This window comes from Equus quagga, chromosome 19 (assembly GCF_021613505.1).
Source record: "Equus quagga isolate Etosha38 chromosome 19, UCLA_HA_Equagga_1.0, whole genome shotgun sequence".
Taxonomy (NCBI): domain Eukaryota; kingdom Metazoa; phylum Chordata; class Mammalia; order Perissodactyla; family Equidae; genus Equus; species Equus quagga.
In genome coordinates, this window is record NC_060285.1 from 38171953 (window position 1) to 38189593 (window position 17641).

The 17641-nt window shown below is 33.2% G+C and overlaps 1 protein-coding gene across 1 annotated transcript in view; it reads right to left on the reverse strand.

The window, feature by feature from the left end:
* PTPRQ (protein tyrosine phosphatase receptor type Q) overlaps positions 1 to 17641 on the reverse strand; it is a 196858-nt gene that overhangs the window by 84591 nt on the left and 94626 nt on the right. The gene's annotated exons all lie outside the window — the stretch shown is intronic.

Genomic DNA, 17641 nt, shown 5'->3' on the forward strand with positions numbered 1-17641 from the left:
TAAATATCTAGATAGACACAGGCACATCTTATATATAGTAATGTTGATCATAAAACCATTTTAAGTAAACAAAATCATTAAATAAATGGACAATTCATATGATTGATTTTTATTTTATCTTGCATATAGTTAAAATTTAAAAAAACCCTTTCTAGAACATCATCCAGTACATCAACATTAATACACAGACTAAAGTATCTGCACATCACCTACAATCAATGGTCCTACTTGGAGTCTCTTATTAGATTTGATATTAACCATTAGTTTGCTAAATGCTTACTATGTGTCAGACTATGAGCCTGGTGTTAGAGATTCAAGATACATGAGACTGTGTCTTGTTTTTAAGAAATAGCCATTTATTAGATAAGCACAGTCATGCATTGCACAGCAATGTTTCAGTCAATGAGATCGCATATATAACAGTGGTCCAATAAGATTAGTAACCTATAGCCTAGGTGTGTAGTAGGCTATCCCATCTAGATTTGCGTAAGTACACTCTAGGATGTTTGCACAATGACAAAATCACATAAATGATGCATTTCTCAGAATGCATCCCCATTGGTAAGCCACACAAAACTGTAATATAAGCATGTTATGGTTAGAAATATGAAAAAACAATGGACTAAGTGGTATGGGCACTTTCTTCAACCATGATTTTCCCTATATATGTGCAAGGGTCTTTGCTTATAAGGTTGAGACAGAGAGAATAACAAAGACTTGTATAAAAAAATCCATAATTCATAAAAAATAAATGCTAATATTCACACAAAAATAAGAAAATTAATAAATATTCAGGAAACTCATTGATTTCTAAACATATCATACTAATTCAACATTCAACAAATATCTAATGAGCACCTAATTTGTGCCAGGTACTATTGTAGGTGCTGAGAATTCAATGAACAAAACAGACAAAAGTCCCTGCCCTTGTGAAATTTATACTCAGGGGTGTTACATACAACAAAAGTAGAAATAAATATCGTATATAGCATTTTGGAGGATGACCTGTGTTACAGAGAAAAAGAAGGGAAGGAAGAAGGAGAGAGACTTCCAGGGATATTGAAATTTTAATTTGAGTAGTCAGAGAAGGACTCACTGATTGAAAACATGAAGTTCCTGATGAAGGTGGGGAACTAGTCATGTGAATATTTGGGGGAAGAATTTTCCCAGCATGAAAATTCATGATTAAAGGCCCTAAGCTGGAAGCATGCATGGTATTATTTAAGAATAACAAGGAGGCCAGTGTGGCTAGTAGGAGTTGAGGTCTAAGAAGAAATACTGAAGGCTAGATCATATACAACATTGTAGGACATTTTTATAACATTCATTTGAGCAGAGGAGTGACAGGCTCCAACACATGTTTTCACAGAATAACTCTAGTGACTATGTTGAGAATAGACTGAAGGGAGACCAGAGTGGAAACAGAGACAGTAATTAGTAGGCTGTTGCAATGTTAACACAAGAGATCACGATGGCCTGGACCAGGATGGCAGCATCAGAAGTGAAAGGAAGCATTCAGATTCTGAATACACTTTGAAGATGAGATGAGCTGACAGGAGTTGCTGATGTGTGACATGTAGAGTGTGAGAGAAAGAGAGGAGTAGAGGACAGCTCTAAAGTCTTTGGATTGAGCACATAGAAAGATGAAGTTGCTATTAACCAAGAGAGGAATGACTGTCAAAGGAGTAAGCTGTGGGAAAAAGATTAAGAGTCTTTCTGAGTATGTTAACTTTGAAATGCCAATCAGACGTTCAGTATAAGTCTAATTGTGGATGGATGTATGAGTCTGGAGTTCTATAAAGAGGTCTGGACTTGAGTTAAAAATTTGGATTTCCTCCTAAATTTAGAAAATTATCTACAGATCTATTGCTTACATATTTGCCTAAATCTGTAAGAGAAGAGAAAATCTAATGCAATGGAAAACAAGTAGTAGATAATTTAAAGCCATATGATAAGATTCAGTTACTCTGTTTTCAAATACTAACATTTATCATCAAATCTTACTACATGCAATCAGACATTAACTTTTAAAGTAGCTTTACAAACGTAACACTTGATACACTACTGACAACACACTCCATCTTTCATCTTTAGTTACATAGAAAAGCAATTAGTGAAAAAGTTATTAAGTTATTTACCATTATAGAAGAAGTTTCAGAATTGGTTAAAAAGTAGAATCTCCATAATTATTCAAATCCCTCAGCCACTAAATTTGAACTCAGACCACTGGAAGATAAGACACATTTTCAAAATATTCTAACACAGAGGCCTGCCCAGGAGCATAACGTCTGAGTTCGTGCACTCTGCTCCGGTGGCCCAGGGCGTACGAGTTCCCATCTCAGGCACAGACCTACAAACCACTCATCAAGCCATGCTATGTCAGCTTCCCATAGGGAAAATAGAGGAAGACTGGCAACAGATGTTAGCTCAGGGCCAATCGTCCTCACCAAGAAAAGAAAATTGAAAAAAAAATTCTAACACAAAGCAGAGAAATATGACAGATTTAGAGAGTTCAGGAAAAGTTTTCAGAGAAAAGGTGGCATGTGAGATGGGATTTCATTGATTGTAAAGGTAGAGATCCTGGAAGGGAGGTAATGTGATCTAAGTCGAATTTGACTCTAGCTTCTAATTCACGTTACCAATAACAAACAGAAAGGCTGCACAATAGCCTGGGGACATACCGGGTCAGAAGGATTTACCGACAGCTTATGAGGCAATAGAAAGTTATTAAGGTGTCAGAAAGAGATGTTCAGAAGTACATTTTATCAAGTGCAGTTTGGTAATTGAACAATGGGAAAAGGGACAAATTCATAGACGATTTATTGTTCAAGAAAGAAGAAATACAATGGTAGCAATAGGAAAGAAGTCAATTTTTAGATCTATTTTGGCAGCTGAATCCATGGAACAGGTAAATGAATCAGAAGATTACGGAGTCTCAGAATTTGAAGGAAGTTTAGAGATGATCTTGGTCAACATGTCTTTATGTCTGACCTTTATGTCAGGCAGATGTCCCCCAAGATTCCTTGTGCCTGAACACACCTTCTTCTCCTTCCAGTTTTTCAACCAAACACAGATATACGAACTGATGTGAAGGAATTCTGTAGCTATAATTAAGAATCTAAATCAGTTTACTTTAAAATAAGGGGGGATTTTCTGCTGGGCCTGACTTTATAACATGAGTCCTTAAAAGCAGAGAGTTTCTTTTGGCTAGTTACAAAAGGAGAAGTAAGACATTCAAAGAAAGAAATGGATTCAATGTACAAAAATTTCTCCCTTGCTTGCTTTTGAGGAGGGAGTCACATGATAAAGAATCTAAGACATCTCTAGAAGCTGAGAGCAGCCCTTGGCTGAGTCAGCCAGGCAATGGGGTTCTCAGTCCCACAATTGTAAGAAAGAGAATTCTGCCACAACCATGTGAACATGGAAGAGAACCTGAGCTCCACTTGAGAATACAGCTGACTGACGCCTTGATGTTAGCTTGTGACTCAGGGTGGAGAACCCAGGCACAGTGTGCCCAGACTTCTGATCCACAGAACTTTGAGCTAATAAGAGGGTGTTGTTTTAAGCCACTAGGTTTGTGATAACTTGTGATACAACAATAGAAAAGCTATACAACTTCCCTCTACTCAAATGAATAAGAATGCATAATGGGGATTTGATTTAGATAGATGGTCAGGAAAGGCTTTTCCAATGAAGAATAATTTAATCAGAGACCTGAAGGATGAGAAGTAGCTTCGCAGGTGAAAAAAACATCAGACTGTGTTAAGACTTGAGGGAGAAGAGAGAGTGGCACATTGGAAACACTTAAAGAGGGCTGCCGGGTCCACAAGGAGAGAATCAGATACTGTTGAGCCTTCTAGACTGGATTCAAGATTGTTAGGTTTATCTTGAGTGCAGTGGGGATACTTGAGAAGTTTGATATTGGACTTTTATTGCATTAAAATGAATAGAAGAGGCTGTCCTTTCCCCATCCCAGTAAGAGGGATGACTAGATGCTCATAGTTCTATGACCAACTTTGTTTTTCCCCTCAAGATTTTAGGAAAGAAGACTTTAATAGCAAACTTTGTTGCACAGTAAAAATTTTCACCAAATTAATATTGGCCCATAGACTATAATTATTCTCCAAATAAGAGTTGCAGAGAAGAGAAGGTCTAAATAGGATAGTACTTTAAATTGACAAAGAAGCAAAGTCCATGTAAGAGTTTTTTTAAACCTGGTTAAAGGAAAAGTAACAATTGCAGTTGCCTTCCATGTGACAGGCACAGTGACAAGTCTTGCATAGACACCCAGTGTCTAGCACATATGGGCACTCAATAAAAGTTGACTATGTGAATAAATTATGGTTCATTGAACCAGTCCTTTGGTTTTAATGCAGCACAAAATTTTCTCCACATTTTTCACTCAAATGTATTTAGAAAGATGAACCAGAAATAAATCTAATCATAGGCCAAATATGTAGTATAACTCATAGACAATTTTTTTTTAACAAGGCTACCTCAGAGGCTCTCACAGATGACCAGCAGTAACCCTCATTTATATCCAGTATCTTCTCTTTTGATGAACTGTGTGTTGAACTAGACTATTTCAAGGCAACTGCCCTATTGAATTACAGATACAAAAAGGATTACACTCCTTTCAGCATGGAGAATCAGATTTCCATTCTTTAAGAATGACTAAAAACCTCAAACTTTTTCTATCCACAGATGGTACTAATTTGAACACATCATTCCATGCTTCCTGGAGTAATCACGCAGCTTGCTTAGATTTTCTAAACATGACTGAACTGTGATGAAGCGATCAACATTCACTGCCAAGGTATTCTGTAAATTACATTTTTATTCATAAATTATTCTTATTGGTGAAATACTTTCATCACGGTTGAAATGAAAGTCTTTAGATCTATACAAGTAGAATTTGTTACAGGTTTAAATGCATGTCAGGTTTTAGTGACTACTTAGTAGATTTCACTTAGAAGATGAAAATGTGTGTAAAATGTAATTATTCTCTAAACTTCTGAATATCAATTCCTAGAAGTTGCCAACCTCTCAAGACAGGATTCTGATGGTAGTTTGTATTGACTTCTCACTGACCTGGTTAAGTATACTAACATGGAAGGAAGACCAAGTTTCCTTAATTCTTTATTTATGACTATACATTTTTATCTTCAAGCGCAGATGTACTTTCTTTTAAGCAAAACAGATGTCTGAAAATTTATGTTTATAAATTATATTTATAAAAGTTACAAAAGTATCAACACAGTACTTTCTAGTTTATTAAGAATATTGTCGTCTCTACTAAGTTTAAATAATCTATAATCCTTTTAGAAACCCAAGGTACAAATACGTGATCTGAGCATACACAAATAAAAGTACAGTTTACTAACACTAACACAGTATGGATCAGTATAAAAATAAAAATTCCTGCAAAGTTGAGTGCAAATAAAATTTCAGCATACCAGATATAAAGTTTGCATTAACTTGAATTTAACCAATAGCATTTACTAGACATTCACATTGAGTCGTGTGGGCTAATCATAAGTCTCAGGGTACAAGCTTCTTTTCATATATATATATGAAAACTCATTCAGCTAATAGAAACCACTACAAATAAGTGATGCCAAAAGGAAAGTCTCTCAATGGAAGGAAAAGATCTAGGAGCTGTTATTTGGAGGAACAATGGAGGATTAATAGAGATGTGGAAGAAAAAGTGTTTAAGTAGATTCAATGTGGGGAGAGATATAAAAGTGGCAATAAAATGTTTGTCAAGGGCTGGGAAGTACACTAGACTGGAAAAAGAAAGTCTAAGGAAGTAATAAGAAAAAAACAGGGGCCATGAAATGTGGTGTTATTGAAATGCACTGAAATTTTGAAAGATGAATTTAGATGACTACAGTAGGCAATAAAAAACAGTCAACAGAGATTGATTGATTGATTGATTGATGAGTAAAGTACAAACTTAAAGAAAAGCCTGAGTCTCTGTATAGCTAGTTATTAGGAAAAGGTAACTTTGATAGAAACTAGTTAGATATATGCAATACAATGCAGATAACAAGGATAAAAAAGAATAATTAGGAATAGAGTTAAAGTAAAAGGCAAAAGAATATTGGCAGAATGTGATGATTTATTGGGCAGAGAGGAAATAAGAATAAAACAAATGGAATGAACCTGGGAATTAGGTTAATAGATAAAATACACTGTACACTTCCTAGAAAGAGGCTATGATTCGGCTCTGACTGTTATAGCAAATAATACAAAGGAAAGATCAAGACAATAAATATCTGTGACCATAAATAAAGACAAATTAAATGAACAAAAAATTGCAATAATCTCTGGTGCTGAGATCAAAGATATATTTCTCTCCCACAAGTTACATCAACAGGGTATCATGTAATTTAATGAACAACATCCACAGCAACATCCTTCCCCAGCAAATACTAAGTATGTTTAACTCGGCTTCTCTTATAATGTCTCTCAGAGTGGGTGGGTGCAATAATTACCAAAAACATTTTTGTAAAACTATTTCTTCAGAGGTTCTAATTATTCAGTTGAGGTACACTTCTCTCTGGCAGTTTGGTTTAACCTACAGATAGATTTTAGAGTAGCTGGAGCAGAATTTACCAAAATGTGCTACATAAACCTGATATTAGGTGATACTACAAAGCTGAGAAGATGGATTGACACACTCTTATTAGTGTGAGAAATTATATAAGCTTAAAATATTGAAAGAGAATTGAGAAAGTGTCTATAAGCAGGACTAAGATTTCCTTAAAAGATTTTTTAAAGTGTCTGTCTTAATGCATATATAGATAGACAATTTGGGTCTCAAAATTCTATGGACCACAGCTATAATAATAAAAGTTTTTCAAGTAAATATTATTGAATACATAACATATTTATGAAAATATCTCAGTAAAATTTCAGGGAAGAAAAGACTTTTTGTTTTTGGAAAACACTACAAGGAAAATGGGTTATACGTGTTCTATTTGGAGGTAAAATGAGTTATTTCTTTCATAGAATCATTAGTTTGACAGCTCTATATAGTAAGTCATCTCATGAGAATATCTAACAAAAATGACAACTTTGATTTGAAATAGTTTATCTGAAGCAATTCTTAGGAGAGTAATTATATAGCAGAGTTAATTGTCTATCAAGACTACTCCTATAACACCGGGAGACTATATTGAACCATTGACATTGCTGAAGAAATGGAAAGACATGAGTAAATAAAATACCAATTTCATATCTTGTTAGCATGGATAAATGGAGATGTCTTGGGAAGAGAAGCTTAGGTTAGCATAAGATTTCAGGAAAAACCAATCTGGGATAAATATGTATCTATAAGCTTTGAAATCATGAGAGTGAATGAACATTGAAAGGGAGTATTTATAGTATCAGAATAGCACATGATGAAGAACTGAGACTCTGTCAAGTCAATAGTTAATGGGCAGTGAAGTAGAATAAGAAAAAGAAGTCATAAAAAATTCATGTAAGCCAGTAATGTCTGGCACACATTGATACTTAAGAAATATTTGCACAACAAAAGTGAGTAAGTAAACAAACTAATGGATGGATGCATGGACCAATGCATGGCTTTCAAGAAGAAAGTGTCACCAATGTTGATTGATGAACAAATGTCACCAATGCTGACTGTAATCAAATGCTACTTGAAACCATTCTTCTTTTCTAAGGACTGTGGCTGTATAGAAAATCTTGATAGATTAAAATATACAAAAGAAGGGCTGGATCTAAAGTTTGGGGAAAGCTCTAAAAGAAAGAAAGAAGACTTTGAATTTTTCAGGTATTCCATGAGAGAGAGAGAAAGAGAGAGAATAAAAGGAGAGATGGAAGGAGAAACAATCAATAGAGGAGAAAGGATCAAAGGCTGGAGCGAGATTGAGGACTGTGAAATAAAGTAGCCAGTAGAAAAATTCCTGATTGCCAAAATATTTTTAAGAGCAAAAATATCTACTGTTTAATTTAAAGTCTTGTATATTATTACAATGTAAAACGCCTCTTCTATGTACTTATCATAAAATGTCCAGTAAGGTTATTGCACATGAAGATGCTTGGTGTGACTAGAATTGTCAAAATCATGCAAAAAATAATTTTGCAGAAGTAGCCAAAAATTTATACCAAAATATTCCAGTGCTCAAACATAGTAAGTTTGGACGATCTATCTGATGATGCCAGAATAGCTTGCATCAGACTAATTCTCCTGCAGATAACAACTATAAACTCGGGGGGGGGGGGCAAATAACTGCTTTTGGATTGAGGTGTCAGAGAATGGGATATGAGACTGCCAGAGTAGTTGAAAGAGGGGAAGCCACAGAGGCATTAGACTCAAATTCTGGGTCTAAACTCCCCTGAAATCCTTGGCTAATCTCTTAATTATACACATAGGAAGGACATGCTAAAGAAGCACAGTGCAAAGCAACAAAAGAAAAACTGAGCGGAAAGTTTGGTCGCTTCCCAATGAAAGGGAGACAGAATTTAGAATTTGAATCCCACCAAACTAATGGATTAGTAAACAGCTCAGCCCTCACATTAAAATCCCAAAAGGGCAATATATTTACTTTTCACTCTAAGTCCTAGGATTAACAAATTCCTTCAATAAACAAGGGTGAAACCAAAACCACACATTCACAAAATTACAATTCAGTAATTTAATGGAGTGTTTGAATAAAAAGCCAACACTCTTCAGAAGAAGAAAACAAAATCTAGAGTTTCTGCAAAACGTCATCAACAATGTCCAATACAAGCTTGAAAATTACTAGGCAGTCAAGAAAATCACTAGTGACAGGAAAATGTGACTCACAGTGAAGAGGAAAAAGTGTTCAGTAAAAAGAGATCACAAGCCATCTTAAGTGTAGGAATTAGTAAAAAATTAATTTAAAGAAGCTATTATAAATATTTTATTTAACTTAATGGAAAACACGGTTGTAATAGCTAATGGGGAAATGGGAAATTTCAGCAGAGAAACAAAAATAATGAAACAGAACTAAATAAAAATTCTTGAATTTAAAAGTACAATATCTGAAATAAAAACTTCATTGAATTTGTTTAACACCAGGTTAAAGATGGCAAAATACAGCCAAAGAACTTAACACATCAATAGAACTCCAATCTGAAGGAAAAAGAAAAACAGTGAAAAAATTTAATAAAGCCTCAGTCACTTAAGGACTGATATACAGAAGTGTGTAATTGCAGTCTGAGAAGAATAGAATAGAAGACGGCAGAAAAATATTTGAAAAAATAATGCCCAAAAATTTCTCAAATTTTTGAAAAATATTAATTTACCAATACAAAAAGCTAAACCCACAGTGAAATAAGTGCAAGAAAAATCACTATTGTCAAACTGCCCAAAAATAAAGATACAGAAAAAAATATTCAAAAGTGCCAGAAAAAATAACATATTTCACACATAAGAGCTAGTGATATAAATGGCAGATGACAGTTCACCAGAAAAAATGAGTACTAGGAGACAAAGGAATGACATCTTTAGAGTGAAAAATATTGGGAGAGTGGGGAACTATCAACCCAGAATTTTGCATTCAAAGAAAGCATCCTTCAAAAGTGGAACCAAAATAAGTCTTCTTTTCAAAGAAGTAAAATCTGAAAGAATTTGATGTTAGGATAACTGCTCTAGAAGAATTCTGAAGGCAGTTGTTTAGCTGAAAGAGAATGACACTAGTTGCAACTCATAACTAGTAGAATAAATGAAGAGCACCAAAGACGATAATTACATGAGAAAGATACATGATCTTTTCTTAATTTATTTAAATGTCAACTGGCTCTGTAAGTAAAAATAATGCAAAAAATGGTGCAGTTTACAATGTACATAGATGTAAAATACGTAGATGTCAAATATATGAGAGCAACAGCACAAAGTACAGCGAAATATACGGAATTGTACTTTTACAAAGTTCATACATTTTATGTGAAGTTGTACAATGTTAATATAAGTAGCTATTATAAGCTAAAAAGTAATATCATAGTCCCTTGAGCAACCACTAAAAATAATAAGACAAGAAAGTATAGCTAAAAATCCAATAAAGGATTTCAAAGAGAAAGTGAAAACTATTCAATTAATTCAAAGGAAGGCAGGAAAGAAAGGATAGAGGAACTGAAAACAGAGATAGGACGAATAGAACACAAATAGCAAATAGTAGAACTAAACTCAACTAAATTAATAATAACTTTAAACACAAATAAATTAAATGCTCCATTTAAAAAGCAGAGATTGTCAAAGATAAAAATACAAGACTCACTTATATACTGTCCACAAGAGGCATACTTTGCTGTCCACCAGTTTGCATATGATACAAATAATTCAAAAATAAGGTTAGAAAAAGATATATACTACAAACAGTAAACTAAAGAGCATGTGTGTATGTTAGTATCAAACAAAAAAAAACTTTAAGACAAGAAGAGTTCCCCCAAATAAGAGTTTATAATGATCAAAGGGTCAGTTAGGAAGTGAAAACAATCATAAATATATATGTACTTAAATAAAAAACTTTGAAATACATGAACCAAATACTGACATAACAGAAAGAAGAAATAGACAAATCCACAATTATAGTTGGATATTTTAACATCCCCTTTTCAATAATTGATAGAATAATTAAGCTGAAAAGGGGTAAGGATATAGATAGCCAAAACATTCTCAACCACCTTGAACTAATACATAGAACATTACGGACAACAACTGAAGAATATCCATTATTTTCAAGTGTGCACAGAAGAACATTCAGCAAGACAAATCAGATACTGAGCCACAGAACGTCTCCATGAATTTTTAAAAATTGTCTTAGAGATACATTCTCTGGCAATAATGGCAATGAATTAAAAATTGAGGATATGAGGATATATAGGAAAGTCCCAAATATTTAGAAATTAAGCATATTTTTAAATAACCATAGCTTGAAGAAATTGCAAAGGAAATTAGAAAATATTTTCATCTGAAAGTAAAAAATCAAAATTTATAATATGTGATTATTAGAAGATTTATAGCTATAAATGATTATATTTGAAAAGAAGAAAGTTTTCAAACCATTATTCTAAGTGAAATAAGCCAGACACAGAAAGATGAATACTGCACAGTCTCGCTTTTGTGTGGAATCTAAAAAAAGTCAAACTCAGAATCAGAGTAGAATGGTGGTTGCCGGGAGCAAGTGGTGGGGGAGGTAGTGGCATGTTGGTCAAAGGGTACAAACCTTCAGTTATAAGAATAAGTTTTGGATAGCTAATGCAAGACCTGGTGACTGTAGTTAGTAACGATATATTATACACTTGAAATTTGCTAAGAAAGTAGACCTTAAGTGTTCTCACCACACACACACAAAAAGGTAAATATGTGAGGTGATGAGTAGGTTCATTAGCTTGAAGGAATCATTTCACAATGCATATGTATATCAAAACATCACGTAGTACACCTTAAATATATACAATGTTTACTTGACAATCTTACCTTGATAAAGCTTGGGAGGGGAGACAGAAAGCAAAGACAAAAAAAATCATAATTGCTTCTTTCACCATAAGAAGACAGAAAAAGAAGAGCACATTAAAACCAAAATATTTAGAAGGAAGGAAATATTAAAGATTAACAGTCAATGAAATGGAAAACAGATAAACAACAGACAACGTTAACAAACTCAAAAGTTGGTTCTTCAGAAAAATTAATAAAATTCATAAACACTTATCTAACCATATATAAAATGATAATACATCTGACCAACTGTGGTTGACCCCAGGAATGTAAATTTCACATAACATTCAAAAATAAATCATGTAATTTACAGTAGAAACACAATAACAAAGAAAAAAAGCATATGATTATGATGGGCACCTACAGAAATCCTACAGCGAACATTTCACAAAATGGTGAAGGACTGATGCTTCTCCTTAAGATTGGGAACAATGCAAGGATGTCTGCTCTTCCCATGTCTGTTTGATATAGTATCAGAGAGCCTAGCTAGCGCAATAAGACAAGGGAAAAAAAAAGTCAGAGTTTAGAAAGAAAGAGATAAAAATGACTTTAATTGTAGATGAAATGATATTTTTAATGTAGAAAATTCTAAAGGAACATATATAAAATCCTTCTAGGACTAGCAAGTGAATTTAGCAGTTGTAGAATACAATATCAATGCAAAATCAATTGTATTTCTGTATTCTACATCAAACAACTGGGCATGAAAATTAGAATAATTCTATTTAGAATTACATAAATTACATTAAGTGCTTAGGAATAATTTTAACAAAAGACACACTAAATTCATTTGCTGAAAACTAGAAAACTGCTGAAAGAAATTAGAGTCTAAAAATGGAAAAATACAGCATGTTTATGAATTAGATAACTCAATATTGTTAACATGTCAATTCTCCCCAGGTGGACGTATAGATTCAATGTAATCCCAAAGAAAATGCCACTGATTTTTTGTAAAAATTGACAAGGTGATTCTAATCTTAAAATTTATATGGAAATGAAAAGAACCAAAATAGTCAAAACAATCTTGAAAAAGAACACCTTTGTAGAACTTACACTATCTGATTTCAAGATTTGTTATAAAGCTACAGTAATCAACACAGTGCATTATTGTCAAAAAGGTAGACAAATCAATGGAAGACGACATATTCTAGGAATAGATTCAGGTACATCGGGTCAACTGATTTTTGACAAAGCTACCAAGACACTTCAATGGGGAAAAGGAAAGTCTTTAAACAAATAGTTCTGAAAAAAATTGAATAAATCTATGAAAAAAATGAACTTTAAATCATATCTCATACTACATACATACACAAAATTCAAGGTGAATCATGGACATAAATGTAAAAGATAAAACTATAAAACGTCTAGAGTAAAACACAGGATAACATCTTCATGATCTTGACTGAAGTAGACATTTCTTAGATAGGACACAAAAAAACACCAATGTGAAATTAAAAATTGTTAATTTGGATTTCGTCAACATTAAAATCATCTGCTCATCCAAAGGTGACATTAAGCAAATAGACAGTCAAGCCATTAACAAAGAGATAATATTTGTTTACATATATCTAATAAAGGACTTGTACCAAACTATGTAAAGAATTCCTATAACTCAATACTAAAAAAAAAAAAAAAACCAACTCAATAAAATATAGGCTAGAGAGTTGACTTTTGTTCCCCAAAAAGATAGGACAATCCTCTCTTTGCACATTTCAATATGCTAGAATTTCTGTTTCTATGATTTAAGTAAGACCTGTCTGCCCAAAACAGACGTTAAAATTTGTTACTGTTGTATATTAACGATGAATACTTGCATAAAGTAAACTTCGCTGCTAGCTCTTTTGTCCACAAAATTACTACATAAATAACACATGCACATCATAATCTGTGACGAATCATGTCACATCTTTCAAAGCCTATCATTAGTTGGTCACTGTGCATGTTATTTAGTTTATGCGCAGACAGCAAAGTGTGTAGCTATATTGCCTCCTTGTCTCCCTTATGCATATGTCCCACATCCAAGAAAGGTAGTAGCAAAGCAACAAAAGTGATAACGCTAGAAGTGAAATTTGGATCAAGCATAAATGGAGCTTTAGAACAAATAGGTAACCAAGGGAATGTTGACATTACTGCCATTTAAGAAACTTTCAGATACGGAGCCAGAGGAACTTAGTAAAAACAAACTTATGGATATAATTGAGAAAACTAGCTGTGATGAAAAGAATGAAGGACGATGTCCCAAAAGAAGTAATGCCAACAAAAAACTTCACATTAAGGGAACTCTTGGAGATATTTAATAACACTGAAAGGATAAAGGATAAAATGTTGGAAGCTGATCCAAACTTTGAAAGAAGTGTAAAAATTCTCCAAGTCATAGAAATGATACTTTCTCTGTATCATAAGATAAGTAAGGAGAAAAAGAATTGATAATTTTGATCATTTTTTACAAAGAAATTGAACACTTTAATTCTCAATATTTCTAATGTTTTAAATTACAGTGTACTAAAATATTGGTTTTATTATTTTTTCATTTTACTTTATATTTATAACTGACAGTAAAAGAGTTTTTAATGTAGAGACAAAAAATTTTGAAGATCATGGAACAGTCATAATTTTCCCCGTTGGTTATTAAGGTTTCTTTGCACAGATTCAGCTTTACAGTCATTGTTACGGCTGTACACTACCATGTAAAGCAAAGACTGACTGTATCTGAATGATCACTAACCATGTTAAAGGATTTAACATCATTCACCATTACTGAGAGGAAAATTAAACTTACAATGAGATAGGAATTCTTTTACACCTACCAGAATGTCTAAAACGAAGAAGACTGAAAACACCAAATTCCGCGGATACTGCGGAGTAATTAGAACTCTCATACATCGCTGTTGAGCGTGTATTTAAACTACTATAAACACTTTAGAAAACTGTCAGTTTCTTGAACAGTTACACAAGCATGTAGATAGACTATGACCCAGCAATTCCACGAAAACGATTTATACAAAAATATGTAGCAGTTTTATCCCTAATGTGCACTTTGGAACAACCCATATGTCCATCAAATGAAAACAAACACACAGATAATGGGATATTCATATGATGGAAAGCAACTCAGCAATAAAAAAGAACAAATTACTGAAACCCTCAATCGCATGAGTTTCACGATTTTGTTGAAAGAAATAGACCAGACATAAAAGAGTATATATATATATATATATATGCTCAAGAAAAACTGAACCCAGTGTACATTGAATGAAATCAGGACAGCAGTTGCCTTGGGGAGTGGATGTCCAGGGAAACTTTCTGTGGGAGATGGAGATGTTCTATATATTGTTGAGTGGTGATAAAGGGGTGTATGTATTTGTGAAAACTCACTGAATTGTATACTTAATTTTTGTGCATTTCACTGCATATAAAATAATTTCCCATAAGTAAAAAACATAAAAAGATGCAAAGAAAAAAGCTTTACCATAAAAATGTAGCAATAATATTCAAAATAAGTCATATAGTACATTTATATACAAATTTAAAATATTAGACACTAATACTTTCTAGCTAATACTTAGAAATCTAGACATTAATAGAAAAATGATCGTGAGCTTTATTGAATTTCTCATATATACATACTAGAAAGGAAGCCTTACGTATTAATCCAAGTCAAAAACTACTTTCAGCTATGTTTTGGTAACTGTTTAATCTGCAGGCAAATTTCCTAACAGTACTGAGAATAGCATTCTGTCAAGCTTTCAGGGAGCAAGTCTTATACAGTTAACCATTTCTCTGAAATAATATCCTAAATACAAAGTTAATTTTAAATTTCAAGTCAAAATTTTAAGAATGTTCGACCTCTCATATGTAACAAATACTAATGTAGTTCCATTTTTAAAAATTACAAAATGGGGTTTGGTTTTTAAAAACTCTTATCTAACATAGGCTAATTTAATTAGTAATAAACTTCAGAAAATTGGGCTACTGATTTTTAATGTATGCTTTCATTGGTATAGATTTCATTATGGTGATCCATATGGAATAATATTGGTTATCTTCCTAACACTGCAAATTGTTTTTAAAGTAATAATTCTTCATAATAAGGTATCCAGGCACAGAACAAATGGGTGATTTATTCAAGGTTGCAGTGAATAATAGGTGGTGAAAATCCAAATTACAATGATAACATTAATATACTAAGAAGTGTTAATCTATATGAATTTTTAAAGTGTTTAATCTTATGCTGGCTGCTCTTTATGCATGTCTTATATTTATAAAATGGCTTCCTTCCAGAAAGTTGCATTACTGTATACCATGAAACTTGTAACATTTGAAATTCTTTAAGTCAAGGTTAATAATTTGCACAACCTACTATTTGTGCAAAGCCTTTTCTTTATATGCATATTGCATTGATTTTTATATTGAGTATAAGTTAATGCAATATTATTTAAGAAATTATGCCATTATTAAAACTCATTTATTTTACATTTCAGTGTTTTTATATCATTGGTAAACGTTTTTCTGTGACATTTATAAACTCATACAAACAACAGGCACATTCCTGAAGCTTTCAAGTACTATGGTTACCAGAAAGAAGAGGGCTTTTGCATGCACACACACATGCTTACTTTACTTAAAAAGGGAAGTAAAAGAGAACAAGAAAAAAAAATGGGGCGAGATGGGGGAGGTTGATATGTAAAGGCTGTTAGGAAAAGTACCAGCTACAGCTGCATAGGACAGGAATGGAAAATAGGGTAATAAGATATGCCCCAGTTCCTAAATAAGTTAATAAAAATGCTGCTTGATGAACAGCTGGCTTTAGCTGGAGCTGGGATGAAGAAAAGAGAGGCTGCCTGGAGTCCCCCTAATGAAAGGTATTAGAGCTTCAATGTGGTCAAGGAGAATTATGCAGAGTAACCCAAATTCATTTTTTACAAAAGGAATTACATTTAAAAGGATTTTTAAATTTATAATTTAGAATTTGATACCTAAGACAATTTCATAATAGCAAACGTTATACTTTTGGAACTGATCCAGGATAAAAAATGTGATATGTGTCTAGGAACTTTAAACATTTCCCAGAATGGATTCAGTATGTTATAGATCTTATATTAATTCAAAATATTTTCAGTTTTATAGGTGAAACACATATAAGATAGTAGAAGTTTAGTGTTCCTGAATTTTATCAATATTTGGACAAAAGTATGTATATAGTCACATCATAAATATATCTGTACAAATTAATGAGGAAATTTGTATAATGGACCTGAATTTCCCCACTGTACATTGACTCTATATTGTGAAATAATGGAACAAAACTATTTTAATTCCAATGAACACTAACGATGTGTTGATTTTCTAAGGTAAGATGGGCATCATAATACATTAGTAAGAGTTCTGCTAATAATTAGTTGCACCGCACTTAGTAAGCACTTCACTTCTGTGTTTCATTTCATGTCTGCAAAGTGAAATGGCTGAATGAGATTATCTCTGAGATCCAATATAAATCTAAAATTATATTATTCTAAACTTTAAAAGCACAAGAAATAAATTTGTTTCACCATACTCTTCCCAATAGTTCCTAACACATTTATTAAATAACTTGATCTTAAATAGATGGATAAAAAGGGTACCATGCATGCTATTAAAAATACCCCCATGAATGGACTTCTGCTTTGAGGAAGATGGAGCAGATGTATTCTCCCTATTCCCCCCTCTAAGTACAACTAAAACAGTGGACGTTAAATATAACAAGTATAAAAAAACTCTAAAAGGTGGAAGAAGGCAGAGCTACTGGGGAACTCAGAACCCAAGAAAAAACCCAGTGGTGAGTTCTCTGGGATTTCTTTTCACCTTATGTAGACCAGAAGCCAGCAATCTAGAAATGCCAACCAGCTCAGACAAAAGAAGTCCCAGTAAAAGCTTGCTCTCTTTAGCCAAAAAAGCAGCGTAGCCTAGCGAGACAGAAAACTTTTAGACAATAAGAGCTCTACTCAAAAACCACAGGAAAAATCTGTGGCCCCCAACAGCAAAAGTCAAATGGGAAATCTAGTCTTTTGCCCTCACTAGGCAGTAATGAGGTACCCCAACTATCCTTGATAGAGGAAAGTCAGAGAAAGCAAAATAGTGAGTCAGCATTTTCACCCTTTTCAGAGGTAACAAGAT